The sequence below is a fragment of the Perognathus longimembris genome, chromosome 12 (assembly GCF_023159225.1).
Source record: "Perognathus longimembris pacificus isolate PPM17 chromosome 12, ASM2315922v1, whole genome shotgun sequence".
Taxonomy (NCBI): domain Eukaryota; kingdom Metazoa; phylum Chordata; class Mammalia; order Rodentia; family Heteromyidae; genus Perognathus; species Perognathus longimembris.
The window spans coordinates 8486407-8503077 of NC_063172.1; the positions used below are offsets into that span (position 1 = coordinate 8486407).

Below are 16671 nucleotides of genomic sequence, written 5' to 3' on the forward strand. Positions count from 1 at the left end.
GTGGCCGCCGGCCGGGAGTGCTTAGTCAGGATGCCGATTTCCTGTCGAAGTGTTTGGATTTCCTGAAGCCCGCGCCCTCCACCACCACCACCACCACCACCACCACCACCACCACCATCGAGCGGGATCGTGCGAGCCGCTCGCCCGCGTCGCCGGCCTCCTCCCCTCGGCACATGGTCGCCCGCCCCTTCCTGCGCCGCGCTCCGCTCCGCGCTCCGCTCCCGCGCCCGGCCGCGCCCGGCCTCCGCCTCGCCGTGCCGCGGGCCGCCGCCGCCACCCCTGCGCTCGGGCACCCGGCCCGCGCCTCCCGCCAGCCGGCCGCTCCAGCCGCCTTTCCCTTCCCGAACCCAGATCGCCGCCGCCGGGCCCGCGATGGAATAATGCCCAGCGGCCCGCCCGGTCCCGGTGAGTTGCGGGGCGCAGCGGGCGGGGGACGATCCCGGAGGGTTGGCGCCCCGTGCCCGGCCCCCCCCCCCGTTCCACCTCCGTGTGGAGAGGTGATGGACGGGGCACCGGGGTGGGCGCCGCTCTCCTCCAGCCGCGGGAGAGGGGGTGGTGGAGGGGGAAACGCAGGCTCCGGGCTCGGAGCGTGCGGGGCGTGCGCCCGGGTTTGGCGAGGCCGCCTGGGGGTGGAGGGTGGGTGGGTGAGGGGCTCTGAACGCCCCGATCCGATCCGCCGAGGCGGCGGGGGGCTCGCCCGGGGCCCGAGCTCTGTGGAGGCGGCTGGTGGGGTGGTGGGGGGGGGGGGGGCGAGGGCGCCCGGGATGGCGCGGAGACTCAGCCCGGGGACAGCCGGGGCCGGCGACGGGCGCCACCGCCCCCCTCCCGCCCCCCGCCCCCGCCTGGAGATCGCGAGGACCGGCGACGGGCGCCCCCCGCGCGGGCAAGGCGGGCAGGGACAGCCCGACGGGCGCCCTCCCGGCGCTGGCGCGGAGGCGCGGGCGCCGGCCGCGGCATTGTCTCCGCAGCGGGGCCGCGGAAAGTTCCCCGCCGCCCGGGCTCCGGCCTGGACGCGCGCGGCGCCGCCAGGCAGGCCCCAGCCAGACCCCCCTGGCTTTCATGCAACCCGAGGGGCGATTCCCACCCGGGACCGGGGGCGCGGCCCGTGTGTGGCGCTTGTACCGTGCGCGGACCCGATGCGTTTTCTGAGAGCAACAGGAAGTTTTCAAAAGAGTGGGGGGGGGGAGGTTCGGAAAAAAGTCGCCGGTGCCCGGTTTTCTGTGGTTTCCTGGGTCCCCGGATCCCCGGAGCGCATCCCCTGCGGCGCTCCTGTAACGAGGTTGCTTTTTAATAATGTATGGTTGCACCGGCGCGGGCAGCCGGGCAGCCGGGCGGGCGGCCGCCTGCAGACGCGGTTCACTTGACCTCCGCTTTACCTCCACGCACCCGGCCGGCCCACCCCTCTCTCCCCTACTTATCTTCTCCCAGGGCTCAGTCAGCTTGCCTTTGGCAGAATTGATGCTGGCATGACAGCCCATCACGGACTGCTGGGTAAAGTGCTGGCGGTTGTAAAACACATACAAGACCCGAGTTGAGGCCACTTTTTAATCTCGGTGGCCACCTTCCCTGCGCAGGTCTTTTTCTGCTTGGCAATTGGAAGACCATTGGATGACCTCAGGAAGACGCAGAGCCGCTGGAACCCCCCCCCAACCCTCCCTCCCCCAAGAAAGTCTAGAAAGGAAAAGATCTAGAGAACTGCTGTGTACAGTTCCCACGCCTTACTTGTTACATAGATGAAATCCACGGGGGGGGGGGGGACCTGACTCGGCCAATTGGTGGCCAAGGCCATGAATAAACAGTTTCCCCACCATTGCTCCATGGACTCTGTGCGCCAATGGTCTACCAGCCCTGAAACAAGATTTGGAAATTAGTCTTCTCCCCGCTTCTGGGCCTTCTCTCCTTACCTGACTTACCTCTTACGTTTGAGACGTGCAGTTATCTCCAAGTCCGTATTTTCAGACGGCTAGTGCAAAGAATTACCTCTCCCCTAACTGGTTAGCTACCAGACACATTTGTGATTCAGCCACCAAATGGGCTTGAAATATTAAATGGATGGTTTTTCATGTGGGGAATTACTTTTCTCCACACCCTTTGGGGGGGATATAGGGTGGGGAGGAGGGGAGGTAGTATCTCCCAGAGACCAGAAAAGATTCTCTGCATGTCCTGGGTAGTGTCCTGTTGCATAGATTTACCTTTTACTTCCCCACCCCACCTGTTTTTCTGCTCATGAGGGCTCTGAGTAGCTGGTTTTTCATGGGTAGTATGTGATGTTAGAGAGAAAGGATTTTTTTTTTTTACAAGTTTGCCATTTGGTGAAGAAAATTGAAATTCTCTACACCTCTCCAGTCCTCCCAAGCCAGATTTTCAAAACCAGTGTGAGGCCCGCAGGCGTAGAGATGAATGCACGCCTTGGAACACAGCCTGCTCTGTGAAGACCTTCCTCCCAGATGGCCTTTCTAAGCCATGCCCAGGTGGCTGGAGAGGAGGGGGAAGAAGGACGGAATCCACATTTCCTGGAACTTTCCCTCTGAGTTCTCACAGTATCTGACTGGATCCCACGGTTCCCTCCTTTCTCATCGTCTCCTCTCTTTCTCATTTTCTTTCTCACTGCTGTGTCTGCCATGGACATGAAAGGTCTTTTCTGGGGGTGTGCATGAATGATTCCCTATATAAGCGATGGTGATGGTGACAGCTTGCACTTATCGATCACTTACTGTATGCCTTAGAAGTCTCCAAGGAGAAGGAACCCCTTTGGGATATTTGCCCAGAAAGGACAGCACTTCTCAGATTCATCTAGAGTTGAGTCACTCTTTCCTGCATTCAGTAAACATTTGCTAAGTGGCTCTGCTGTGGGAGTGGCCAGTCATGGGTAGATAAGTCGGACCTGTTTTCAAGGCCTCAGCCTTCAGTGTCATGCTTTTTCATTTGGTTAATCATCGTAGCAACCCTGTACTGGACACCTACTCTGTGATGTCCCCACAACACTGTAATGAACAAGCCAAGATCCAGCCCCGCCCCCCTGGAGCTTGCATTCCACTGGGGGAGAGGAGAGGAGGAGCTGTGAAGATGCTTTTTTCTAATAAAAGTTTGTGATGATTGGCGCTATCAAGGAAAGCAACCAGAGAGACCAAAAGAGGAGGGTGTGGGGACAATGTTGGTTTGTAAGACAGCCTGGAAAAGGCTGTCCTGGGAAAGAAGTGCAGAATGAGGCAGGCAGAGAGGGTTGGGGAGAAAGGGTCTTTGAAGCAGGGGGATGGGAATGTGCAACGTCCTTGCACAGGAGAGTTCTAAGTGTTCCAGGGTTTGTCGAAACAGCATTGGGACAGTGGGATAAGATGAGGCTGGCGAGTGTGTCAGGGCCACATCACTTAGTTGTGAATTCCCTCATGCCAAGTGCAAAGGAAGCATGGATGAGTTCACACAGCAGTGGGATATGATTTGATACAGTGGGATTGAGTTGTTGTTCTTGTTGTGTGTGTGTGTGCAGGTACTGAGGCTTGAACTCAGGGTCCTGCACTCTTGGCTCTTGTTGGTGTTCAAGGCTGGTGCTCTGCCAGGAGACACACATATCACTGCTATTTTTTTTTTTTTTTTTTTTTTTTTGCTGATTAACTCGAGATAGGGCTCTCAAGTTTATCTGTCTGGACTGGCTTCAAACCATAATCCCCAGATCTCAGCCTTCTATAACTTCGTAACTTACAGGCATGAGCCACTAGTGCCTAGCTCCCGAGTGACTCTTTTATTTCTTTATTTGTGCCAGTCCTCCTGAGGCTTGAACTTAGGGCCTCAGCTTAGGGCCTCCGGTGCCCTACCACTTGAGCCACAGCTCCACTTCTGGTTTTTTTAGTTATGAATTGGAGATAAGAGGTTCATGGACTTTTCTGCTCGGGGCTGGCGTTGGACTGTGATCCTCAGGTCTCAGCCAGCTGCATAGCTAAGATTCCAGGAGTGAGCCCTTGGTGTCTGGCTGATTGACATTTTTAAGAGACTGCATTGACTGGGGCATGAAGAGTGGGTCACAGGAGCAAGGAGGATGCTGGAAGGCCACTCAGGAAGCCTTCTTGCTAATCCAGGAAAGCTGGAGATGGTTTCGACTAGGTGGAAGCGGTGATGGTTGGAAAAAGCATGTGGATTCTAGTTAGAGCTTGGAGACAGAACGGAAGCCATTTTCAGTGATGCAGGGGGAGAATTCAAGCATGACCCACCCCTCCCTACCTTCAGGGTTCCAGTTGAGTAGTTCTGTATTCTATATTGGTGTCATCTAGAGAGAGAGAAGCCTAGAAGAGTAATATGTTTGTGGAGAAAAAAAATCAAAGTCCCTGAACTGGCCATAGTAAGACTGAGATGTGTAGGTGCATTTCCAGGAAAATTGGAGGCAGTTTAGGGGTGTGAGATTCTGAGGAGGCAAGATTGAGGGGATGGAGACATTCTCAGCCTGAAGCTGAGTCACTGATGTCGTGCTAGCCTGTGTCCCGCTCTGTTATTTTTCTGAGCAACTGCTGATGGTCCTCCTTGCCTAAGGTGCTCTGCCTTCCTCCACAGCTGACTCTTAAGCCTTTTTAAAAGCATACCTGTGCCTTTATCTCCTGGAAGATACCTCAGACCCCCATCCCACAGTGCCTACTGTTCTTCTTTATCATATTGTTCAACTCTTTTTTCTTTTTTGTATCTTACACCTTTGAAAAAGTTGGTGCAGCCCTTCCACATAGTACTGAAAATGAATATAAGCTCAACAAATGTTACCTATTCTTTTACTATTATCATTACACAGTCTATTTAGCAATAGATGTATAAGTAACAATGACAGGTTAGCATGGGCATGGAAATTTAAAAAGGTATAGTATTAGGACGAGCTTAAAGATGGTATGCTAGTTTCCCAATTGTGGCAGCGATAGACTGCCCTAGTTGCATAACTTACACAGCACTCATTTAACCGTTGTCTGTTTCTGCAGCTCGGAAATGGGTCCCCTTAGTGTAACATCAAGGAGTGAGCAAGGCTGCATTCCTACCAGAAGTTCTAATCTGCATCCATGTCTTTGCAGGCTTTCAGAGGCCACCTGAGAATCTAGGTTTGTGCTCCTCATAGTCAGCAGAATTGGCCTTAGTCCTCTCTTTGGCCGCCATTTTTTGGTTCTCCATTCTGACTGCCTCTTCTCCCTTTAAGAACCCTGTATAATCTAGGATACTGTGTGTATTGTAAGAACAACTGATGAGCAACCTTCATCTCTTTTTGCCGCCTAACTACACATCCGTAGATCCTGGGCATTCCTATGTGGACATCTTTGGGAGCTGATGAAGGAGATGCTAAGAGAGAGCTGGGGAGAGTCTCCTGACCCAGTAGGGTGGGGAAGTTAGGACACCTCCACAGCATTAGTGATACAGCATGCTTTCCGTTGAATGTCTGCTCAGGCCATGGATCTCTTTTTCCTGCCAGGTCCATGTGGGGAATTGGGCTGAGGTTTTATTCCCTGTACAATCAATTAGAAGCAGGCTTGGGGTTCACTTTCAACCAGGGGATACTAAACTCTTCTCACCCTGCCTCATAAGTAAATTAACTACCGGCCATGAAAATCTTCCTTCAATTCACCTACCCTCACATCCTCTCCCAGGGAAGGATGGGCAGGGTGGGGGGTTAGAGGGGATGGGAAGCTGCTCAGGATTCGTTTATCGGCAAACATGAAGCCCAACAGTTGTGCCCTTTGCAAAGCTAATAACCTAGCTCCAAATCCCAGGTGGTGTCCCTCACCTAAGCCGGCCCTGTTCCAAGGTCACTGGCCACTAGAGAGGTCAGGGAAGAACATGTGATTGGATCAGATAACTCTATCTGGATCCTTAGGGAGACCACTGTGTGCCTGATTGTCTGGTGGCTGTGGTCAGGTGGCCCCATCTTTCCAAAGTCGGCCATGATGAGCGTGTACCCACCCCATGTTGCTGTGAGGATATAATTAAGACCAGATTTATATCCAGTGCTAGTGGCTCTTACCTGTACTATAGCTACCTAGGAGGCTAAGATCAGGAGAATTTAGGTTTGAAGCCTGCCAGATGATAGCTCCAAGAATAACCAGCAAAATGCTGGGGTAGAGGCATGACTCAAGTGGTAGAACACTAGTCAAGCCATCGAGCAGAACAAGAATTCTAACCCTCGTACCAGAAGGGGTTGGAAAAAAAAAAACCCATACAGAAGCTTTACAGAAAACAGGCTCAGGGTCACAATACTGGCAGAGAATACACGGTTTGGAGAGCCGCATGAACTCTCCTCTTCATCAGGATGATAGGCTGCAGAGAGACAGAGTCATTTGCTACCTGCGGTCCGCTGCCAGCACCGTCCAGTTTTGTCCTTTGGAGATGCCACAAGCGAATCTCCTCTTGGGGTCTCGCAATGTTTCTGGTGCTTCCTCTTCCTCTGCCACCCGAAGTCGGGAAGTGTGAAGGTGCACAGAGTCAGAAAAACAGAAGAGCTGGCTGTGGCGTGGCCTTGCCTGTCGGGCCCAGCTGGAGTGCGGTTTGGAATGGAAGAGAGTGGTCAGCCAGCCCTGCCCCCGGTGGTGGTTGGAGTTCTGCAGAAGCAGCTGGGGGTGGACAGTCTGTAGGCGGCAGGACAACGCCTACTCCCTTTTGCTGAGTGCCTACTCCCTTTTGCTGAGTGCGACTTTTTGGTCAAGTTTTCTTCTGCCTTATTCACCCTGCCTGTGTGGAACAATATTGCATGCCTGCTTTGTGGTTGTCTTATTTCTCCTTTAGAGGATCCACTGGGCCCCGCTAGTCTTAACAGGTCTCCCCTGAGTTCTGTGACCTTCACGAAAACAGCACTGTTTTGGAACAGGGGACCAGAAGATTGTGGGCTCCACTCTCTACCTAGCCTTCCCCTCCATTCTGTCCTGAACATCATTGCTGTAGCCTGGCTGAGTCACTAACATAGGCCATTGTTCAGACCACCTTGCAGGCACTTGCCATTTCATTATCCCACCTGTGAGACTGATCAACTTGAAGGGGCTAGTGAGTTGGGGAAGGAGCGTCTCTTTTATCAAGTCTGGTTGTTCCTGGCGTTTAGCCTTGTGCCTAGCAGAGCGGATAGTAACTGTTTGGGAATGAATGGAGGGACAGGAGGAGGAAGGACATTCACATAGTTGAAGAAGAAAAATACTGCACCAAAAGACATCCTAAGCGCTGAAATGCGACTCGGAAGTCCTGAGTTCTGAATTGATACTGATGGTGACTCGTCCTGGGGCCGTCACCCCACTAAAGGGTGTCTTGATTCCTCCTCCCTGCCAGGCTATGAGGAGACAGTGTGGTGTAGTGGGAAGGGAATTTCAGGGGAGGGACTACAAGCTTTTGGGAGCTTCAGCGCTTGTTCTCTCAGGTGTGGGGCTGTGTTGTGGTGTGTAGTTAGCAGTGGGGCATGAGGGTGCTAAACTGGCTCCCGGATCTTGTGACAGTGTTTCTCTAGTAATTTTCCCAAGGTCCACCCATGGCTGAGCTGCCTCCGAGAGCTGTTGGGGGGTGGGGTGGGGCGGAGGCACTTGGTAGCCTTCTTGATCTTTGACCCGCTGTTCTGTGAGGCTAATCCTCTGGACAGCTGTCCTTCCGGCCCATCCATTCTTTCTTGTCTAATGTGATTTGGAGAGCGGGGAGGAGCAGCATTCACAAGGATGCCCTGGGAAAACACTGGACTCAGGGGCAGCAACGACGGCCCATATTTATTGCGCATCAACTAAGCCTTTCTTGTTTATGAGCTCGTTCACTCCCCATAATATCCCTGTAAATGTGGTACCATGTTTATGTACAGCCTGACTATCTCCCCTCAAGGCCATATCTCCTCCTCAATGGCACGATTTTGAACAAGGAGATCTGAGCCCCCTGCCCACATTGTTGAAAGCAATGACCTGTGTTTGAATCTCATGTTCTAATTCCTCCTGTGACCTGGGGAGGGTCTATCCTGAGCCTTTCTCTCAGCCTTCCTGTGCTTCAGTTTCCCCTTCTATATATAGTGAAAAAACCTCACAGATTTTTTTAAGGTGTCAAATGAAACAATTATATAAGGAAAGTAGCTAAGTGAGTGGCTGGCATATAATTGGTATAAAACAAAAGTGAGTGGGATCCGAAATGCCATAAGTTCTCATTTGCATGATCCGAGAGGAAGCATGAAAGAGCCAACTCAGTATGAAGAGTGTTCAACTAGAGAAGCTTTTCCTGTGTGCCCTGCTCCGTGCCAGGCACTTACAAGCCAAGAGGAAACAGCAAAGTGTACATGCTTAGGTGCAGTTGGGCAGAAGAGAAAGGTGTGTACCTGTGGATAAGTTTGGATTGCTGTCAGTCCTCTCCATAGGAGAGCAGTGAGGAGAAGCCATGGCTGTATGTGTTGTGGGGTTCAGGATTGTGAAACAGAAGTCATATCAGGGCGCCAGAGAAAGCCTGGTGGAGAGGCTCAGTCTGAGTTCGGGGTAGGGTATCTGTAGCTCAGATATCTGGAGAAGAGCCGACCAAAGTCTTGGGGGTGGGAATGTGTTGGTTATTTTGAGGGAGGGCTAAGGTCCAAACCATTGGCTCAAGGGGAAAGGTAGAACTCTTAGTTGAAATATACTGGTATTCAGGGTGTCTCTTTGGAATTTACTTGTCCCTGCTATTTCCTGTCCCCCCGCCCTCACAGGAGTGATATAGAAAAGCAAGCAGCAGCTTCGTTTATAGCCCTTCCCGTAATAGTCTTTAGCAAATTTCCTCTCCTAGGACAGCTACTTCCTTAGACCCAAAATAGATGTGCAGGAGGGTGGAGGTGTGGGCTATTTGCAGATTGCACTCGGCTATGGTTTGCATTTGCTTTGTGTCCCCCCCCCCAAAGATTATGTATTAGAAGTTGGGGCCTCAGGGTAGTGCTATTGGGAGGTGCTGAGACCTTCGAGAGGCAGAACCTGGTGAGAGGCCTTTAGGTCATTGCAGGTATGCCCTCAGAAGGTAATTATGCTGCCACTTGAATTTTGAGAGGGTTGTTATCAAAGGAGCCAGCCTGGCCCCATCTGCTTCATTCTGCCCTCTGATATCAGAGTTAGTTTGTACGTGCTTCTGCCATTGCCAGACCCTCACCAGAACGAACCCCGCACAAGTACCAGACCCTTGAACCTCCCAAACTATGAGCTAAATAAACCTCTTGTCCTTCCTAAGTAGCTTGGGCTAGGTATCATGCTGTCGTAATGAGAAGGTGACTAAGACATACTGTTGCAGAAGAATCGATGCCGTGGAGGTGGGTGAGAGGCAATGCGTAGCAGAAGACATGGTGGTCGTTTACCCAATACCTTTGCTCTTCTTTCATGTTGACAACACTCTGATCTTCAGAAATCTCCCTTCCACCGACTGTAAGGGAGATGAAGCAGGTCCTGGGGTAAATCACCATGGTCTTCCTCCCTTGGCAGTGATCGGTTCAATCATAGGCACATGACACAGTTTTGGCTAGTGAAATTTGTAGAGTGTATGGTGGGGGTTGATGGGGTTGAAACCTTTTTCTTTATCTTAAGAAGAGTCTAAGCTGGGCATGGTGGCTCATGTCTGTCATCCTAGCTACTTAGGAGACTGGGATCTGAGGATCACAGTTTGAGGCCAACCGGCTCTCATGGCCCAGCAAGGAGGCTTCCGAGCTTAGGGAAAGAACGCTCAGGGTGTCAAGAGTGGACAGATGTTTTCTGAGTTGGTTTTTCTGTTGCATGTAGCCAAGAAAACACCTTAACTAATACTCCATGGAACGGTCATTGACATAGGGCATCTCGATGATTCTGGGTCTCCTATCACCTCTCCACTGAGCAGCTTACCACCTGGTTTGAGGTTCACTGTTGCTAATTCTTACCTTTGAATTTTCCTTAACAAATCCACCTTCCCCAAATTCAACTTAACCCTCACATCAAAGCTCAGGCGCACTTTCTGGGCACAGCCTTTCCTGGTGGCTGTGAGTTTCCTTTTTGAGTACTCATGGCGTTGGTTGATCCCCTCCCTCCTCCCTCTTCTCTCTTTATCAAATGCCTACCGTGTGCAGCTGTTGTGCTGCCCGCTGGCGTCATCCCTGCTCTTCTACGGCCTGTGTGTGAGTGCACAGACACGGAGGAGCACCCGTGCCGTGTGTGTCACACAGGCACACCAAGGTTGATGAGGAAGAAGGGGAGGAGATGACGAGGTGTCAGAGCTGTGCCGACGAGGATGTGGTGGTGGAGATTGCATGGTGCACGCTGGGACCCGTGAGGGACTTGGTGTGGCGGAAACCTGCTGTTTCAGTAGACTTGTCTTGAGGGGAGAAGGCGAGAGCCACATCTGGAAGCTTGGGTCTTACCGTAAGGCTGTTGAAGAGCCTCTGAAAGATCAAAGCGGGAGTGATGTGGTCTTTGCTCTTGGAAAGATGTCCCTAGGTGCTGAGTAGATCAGGAGGGAGAGGACAAGGACAGGAAGCAGGAAGACCAGTCAGGGTGCCCTGGTGGGAACTGGGAGGGAAGATGGAGGGGAAGATGGACCGACCGGTGGCAAATATGGCTGCATAGGGATTGACTGGATGGGGGCATGAGGAGGGAGGAGGGCCACACCTAGCCTTCTGGCTTGTGGGCGAGGCTGAGTCATGTCCTGTCTCACAAGATTTTGGCCTCCTGGTCCTGCCATCCCCTAAAGTGCTCTTCCCTGGCCCCAGTGGAAGTCACAGTGAGTAAGGTAGTAACAAGCCTACGTCTTTTCTGTCTTCTTCTCTCACAATTGCAGCTCTTTGGGTCCTGTCTAAGGGTCAAGAAGGAGCTGTGATGTGGCTTTTTTGGTGCCCTTGCTTCCCTAGGACTGAGCCTGGAGAACAGGGAAGACTTTCGAAATGGGTGTCCGTGGCTCTTCTCCCACACCAAGCAGTGTAGAACAATGGATTCTAGCATCTCCAGCCCTGCTACTTCTGCAATCCCTGCCCTATACCAGGCCTCTGTGTGTTCTCTCTCTCTTTCTCTCTCTCCTTCCCTCCCACCCTCCTTTACACACACACACACACACACACACACACACACACACACACACACACACTACCTTTCTTCCCTATGGTCTTATTTATCTTTGTGAGGCCTTGACATCCACTTTAGCAAAGTGTATGCCCCACGGTAGACCAGATGCTTAATTCGTCTTTGATGAATGAATTATTCCTTCATTCCTCTTTAGCTTAGTGTTTGGAAATCCATGGTATGCTAAATTTGAAAAACTGTTTTGAAATTGTGTCTGAAGACAAGAAGGTGTTGGAGTCTAGGGCTCAAGGTTCTTTGGATAAGGAAACAGAAGGAAAGACATAATCCCAGTGCTCTTCTCATGGCTATCTTGTTACTTCTGAGATAGGTTGCCGGGGTCCTGGACTATATCATCCTAAATCAGAGTGTAGCCCTGCAGGCCCTAGAGGAACTATCACAGAGAACAATAAATGCAGGTGTTTGCATAAGTAAGGCCACATGAATTAATCAAGGAAGCAGATAAGACCTTGTTCTTCAAAAATTCATTTTTCAGAACAGGGCACTGGTAACTCACATCTATAATCGTAAATACTCCACAGGCTAAGAGCTGAGGAGCACAGTTCAAACCCAGCCCAGGCAGGAAAGTCCATAAGACTCTTACTTCCAATAAGCCACCCCCCCCCCCAAACCCAACAATACCAAAAACACAAAAACAAAAAGAAAAGAAGCTGTGGCTCAAAGTAGTAGAGCCTTAAGCAAAAGAGCTCAGGGACAGCGGTCAGGCCCTGAGTTCAAGCCACACAACTTACAAAAAAAAAAATTCATTTTTCAGAAGAGTTTTATTTTGTTTGAGCAGTCCTAAAATTGATCTTGCAGCCTTGTGAATGCTAAGCAAATACTTTTACATTTTGGGCCATGGCCTATCCTTTTTCTTTGTATGCATTTTGTTTTTGAGACAAGAGCTTATCAACTTTGCTGGGCCTTATGTCTAGCCTTACTGGAAATAATCTGAATGTGTGGGATGTGCGTATCAAACCAGGTGAGAGTTGGTTGGGATAAGCTGAATTCTACACTGAAACTTTAAGCTTCCAGTTTGAATGAAGTAACAGAGTGTAGCTGTCAAAACGTTTGGGGTTCACAATCCAGGGCCCTGTGGCCACGTACAGAGCGATCATCAGAGACAAAGCTTTTTCCGTGTATAGATAGCTGGGAAGGAATTTGAATCCTGGATTCCTGTGTGAGTCATAACTGGGCCTTTTGCTGGCTGTTTGCTGACCCTGACAAGTGCAAGGCCTCTCTGAGCCTCAGTTTGGTTATCTGTCAAGTGCTATTGGGAACAATGCCCGGCACATGGGCACCTGGGGGAGTGGAAACGTTGGCGGTGCTGGCGCTGGTGCTGGTGCTTGTTAACGTTGACCCATGTCCTTCCCGGAGTGTATTACTTTCTCTGTGGGCATCCAGTTAAAATCAGATCACTTGGGTGGGCCCTAATCCAGGTTGACTGGTGCCTTTATAAAAGGAATTTGGACACAGACAAGGAAAAGAGAATGAGAAAGAGAGTATGAGAAAGAAAGAGCCAAAGACAGACAGACAGACAGACAGACACACACACACACACACACACACACACACACACACACACACTCACACACTCGGAGAAGATGGCTATCCAAGCTTGGATAGCTGGCAACCCCCAGCAGCTAGGCCCAAGGCAAAGATTCTTCCCTTAAACATCATCAAGAACGTGGCCACATCTTAATTTTGTAATTCCATCCTCTATACCTGTGAGGGTGGAAAATGTTTTCCGCCTCCTAACTTTTGGATTCTATGTGATGCCGGGTCTAGTGAACTAATAGGACAGTGATGATGACAGTGATGGTGATGATAATGACAACTTAGCACCTGGCCCGAACACCGGCCTAGAGGAGGTTCCTCCTGTGGGGCTGTAGCTAGCTTGTAGCATTTGTTCAGCCGGCACTGGTAGAGCTAGACCTTCTAGTTCTGTCTTCTAGGCATGCCTCTGGTGACAGTTGTTGGGGGATCCCTTGGTTACAAGGAACAGGAGGCTAAAGATCAGAGCTCTCAGTCTGGAGGGTGAAATGGACAGGGAGGAATGGCTGCTCAAGGGGTGATGTGGCTTTTGATCCGCTGTGGAAATGTGTTGCGGACCCCAGTGTTCTCAGAGATGGCGAGCTTTGAGTAGATGAGAAACAGGATGCTTTGGAGCCACTGAGAAGGAGGCCGGCTTGAATCTTGAGGGATTTTTTTCCTCTCTTTCTCATCTAAACCCTCACTAGTCTGGCAGATGGGCTGGACCTGAGGTACTATGACTGAGTCTGCTGGATGGTGAACCCCTTGAAATCAAGACCGAGTCTTCTTTTCTTCCTATACTTCTTATACTTAGCCTGACATTGAAGGCAGCTGTTCTTAGTGCTGCTATTTCCTAACCCTAAAGTAGACTTTTTATCTTATCTAGACATTTGTCCTGCTATTGTGTCACGGCTTCTTTTTCCCCCCTGCTGGGCCTGGAGTTGCAGCCTAACACTGTTTTGTCCACTAGTCTACTCTGGTAAGTACAGTGCTATCTCAAGTCCTCAGAAGTGCCGGAGTGACTGGAAGACTCCACCTGGTTCCTTTTATCACCTGCTGAGAAGGGCATCTGTCCCAGCCTGTGTCAGAGCTGCTCACAGCTTGTCACGGGGAAGATTGAATTGCTAAACTCCCTGAGCTACGAGGTGGCCCCTGGGCCTTTTAAAGGGAAGAGCGAATACAGAGGAGAGGTCTGCTGGCTGCGCTGGAGGGCCCTCGTAGAGTGGAGGTGGCAGAGGCGTGTGGATGACAGTGACGGGAGAGGGAGCCTTGACTGCCAGCCCCACAGGCCAGGAATTTCTGAATCAGCCCCTTGGCTTAAGAGATCTAGACTGTTCCAGACCAGGTCTCAAGAACCTGGCTTAAGTAAGGTTTGGCTGTCCACAGTCCATGGGACACCATTGTGGGACCCAGCATTGTGGACCCAGCATTGTGGGACTCCTTGCCTCACAGCTCAGCTCACACGTAGCCCTCCCCTTCTCTCTCCTTTCTCTCCTCTCCTCCCCTCCTTTCTCTTCTCCTCCTCTCTCATTTTCCTTCCCCTTCCCCTCCTCCTCTCCTGCTTTTCCTTTCCTTCCCATTTCTTCTTTCTATTCCTTTTTTATTTATTTTTTTGCTAATCCAGGGGCTTGAACTTTGTCCCTGGGAGCTGTCCTGGAGCTTCTTTTAAAGACTAGCACTCTACTACTTGAGCCACAGAGCCACTTCCAGCTTTTTCGGAGTAGTTTATTAGAGATAAGAGTCTCATAGACGATCCTGCCTGAGCTGGCTCGGGCTGAGATCCTCATCTCAGCCTCCTGAGGAGCTAGGGTTGTAGGCGTGAACCACAGGCACCTGGCTTCCTTTTTTATTTTTAAGTTATATTTTTGGTCACTGCTTTATTTTACATATGATGAAATTCACCCATTGAAATTGCAGAGGTCAATGCTTTCCTTATATCACAAAGTAATTATCATGGTAGTCTGTCCTAGACTATTTTCTTTACCCCAAAGAAACTCCATCCAGACCCATTAGTAGTTAGGCTCATTTCCCCTTGTTCTCTCCCCGTTCCTGAAGTTAACCATTAATCTTCCTGCACACTCTCTTTCTTTCCCCCCACCTTAAGCGTCATACATACACAAAACACAAAATCAGGAGGAAGAGGCAAAGACAGAAAAAGACAGTGGTCTCGGAAATGACCCAGCCAGTGAGAGGAGCTACAGTTCTGTGTCGGTGCAGTTAGACTCACAGATGGAGTTCTGCACTGACATCCTCTTACATATTCTGTTTAGTAATCTTATCCTCCCTCCTCCCTACTGTGTTACTGTGTTGGGGCTCTTTTTCCATGTGACTAATTTTACATAATCATTTCTCATGGCCATAGGCATCAACACTTTATTTAGACTTTTTTTTTTTGATGGATTGCTTCTAATTTTTGCAGTTACATGCATGCCTAGATATTTACTGTGGATGAATTCTTAGAGGTCAAAGGGTAGGTACATTTTCAGGTGTCACACACATACACACACACAGCCACACAAAGCCACGCACATACATACACAGCCACACGCCTAACCACCTCCCACAGAAGTGTTTCAGCCTGTTTCAAATCAGATTTTTGAAGATGCATATTTTTGCAGATCTTTGCCAGCCCGGGGCATCGTCAATTACATTTATTTTGGCAAAGCTGGGAGACTAAAAAGAAATGGCTTTTAATTTGCATTTTTTTGATTTAGTACGTGTTTACTTAGAAATTAGTGTAAATATGGACTTTACTGATTGTTGCAAATAGATCTAAAGCCATCTGAGGCAGTTTGTTTGTATTACCTGCAACTATTTTTGTATAGACTCTGGTTCCAGACCTGACTTTGTCATCAGGTGTGAGTTCAAGCTGCCTGCTTAACTTCAAGTTTCTTCATCCGTAAAGTAGGAAAGGGAAGCAGAGGCTCTGTCTGTATTATTCCTTATTAAGAAGCTGAGCTATCTCTGAGCTACCAGTAGGGACTGACATGTTTAAGGTCCCAGAATCAAAGGTAGCAACTGGGATTCGAGTCAAGGACATGTGCATCCAAACCTCCCACTCAATCCCAGTTTTAAGCCCCATTATGGAATTTTCCATGTCAGTGGTAAGCCACCAGGCCTACTTCTGGTGGTGTGAAGACTTCCAGGAGACGGACCCATGGGAAAGAGCTTTGTGGACCCAGCGAAGGAAGAAGGACAGATTCCCAGGAAATGTCTGTGTATCTACAGACAATTGGAGTGAGTGTGGATAGAGAATTTAGGAGGAGTAGCAGAGAAACCCAGATAAACAAGAGGACCGGAAAACAGCCTGTGTGAGAGAGAAGCTGAGGCCAGAAATCAGGAGCCAGGAAGCACTAGGGAACCTCAAAGGTTACCATTGTGTCAGGGACCTAGAAAGCTAGGGCCTTGTCTAGAAGGTTCGGGCTTAGGTCATATCAGGTTTTCCCATGTCACACAGTGACATACTCCCCGGCGATCACAGGTGCCTGTGACAGGAGCCCAGCTCTGCATTTCTCCCCCACCCTCCACTGGCTTCCGGTGAAGCCAGTGCTCAAAGCCCCCGCCCCTGGTGCTCTCTCCCTCCACCAGGTCACACCGAGCTACAGCTGTTTCTCTGTCCTGAGTACCTGTCTCGTTGGTTTACTTAGGAAACTCCTCTCCTGAGATGCCATCCTTCACTCCTGTCCTGGCTATGCAGGATGCTGCCTTATCATAAGGCTTTCTCAAGGCCTCGGATACTTTCCATCTAGCTTGCTCTGTGCGTACCCGTCTTCCTAAGAGCACATGCTATTAGAATTTGTGTTTGGAATTCACAGTCTCTGGCACATCTTTGGCGTTCATTGAGACTATGCTTTGGATAAATCCCTGAAACCTTATATAATTCAGATCAATGGACATTTTCGACTCCAGGGACTTGTAGTAGTGAGTGGTATTAGCCACAGCATTCAGTGCTTCACTCATATGAAAGTCCAAAATGGGTTTTTCTAACACTGGGTGACTTTCCCATGGTGGTCACAATCAAACCTAGCCCTCTTACACTTTTTGTGGCCCTGTCCTGCCTTAGGGTTTTGTCATTCTCCCTCTGGGGGCAGGGCAAGGGAAAGAGCTGGAAGAGTCACACCCACTTCTGAAAAGCCTA

At 50.3% G+C, this 16671-nt stretch overlaps 1 protein-coding gene across 4 annotated transcripts in view; it reads left to right on the forward strand.

Moving 5' to 3' along the window:
• Positions 1-283: 283 nt before the first annotated feature.
• The window catches only part of Asap1 (ArfGAP with SH3 domain, ankyrin repeat and PH domain 1), a 292770-nt gene continuing 276382 nt past the window's right edge, over positions 284-16671 (forward strand). For all 4 annotated transcript variants that reach the window (XM_048358418.1, XM_048358420.1, XM_048358419.1 and 1 more), the window contains exon 1: positions 284-405. The gene's annotated coding sequence lies outside the window, so the exon portion shown is untranslated. The remainder of the gene's footprint in view (positions 406-16671) is intronic.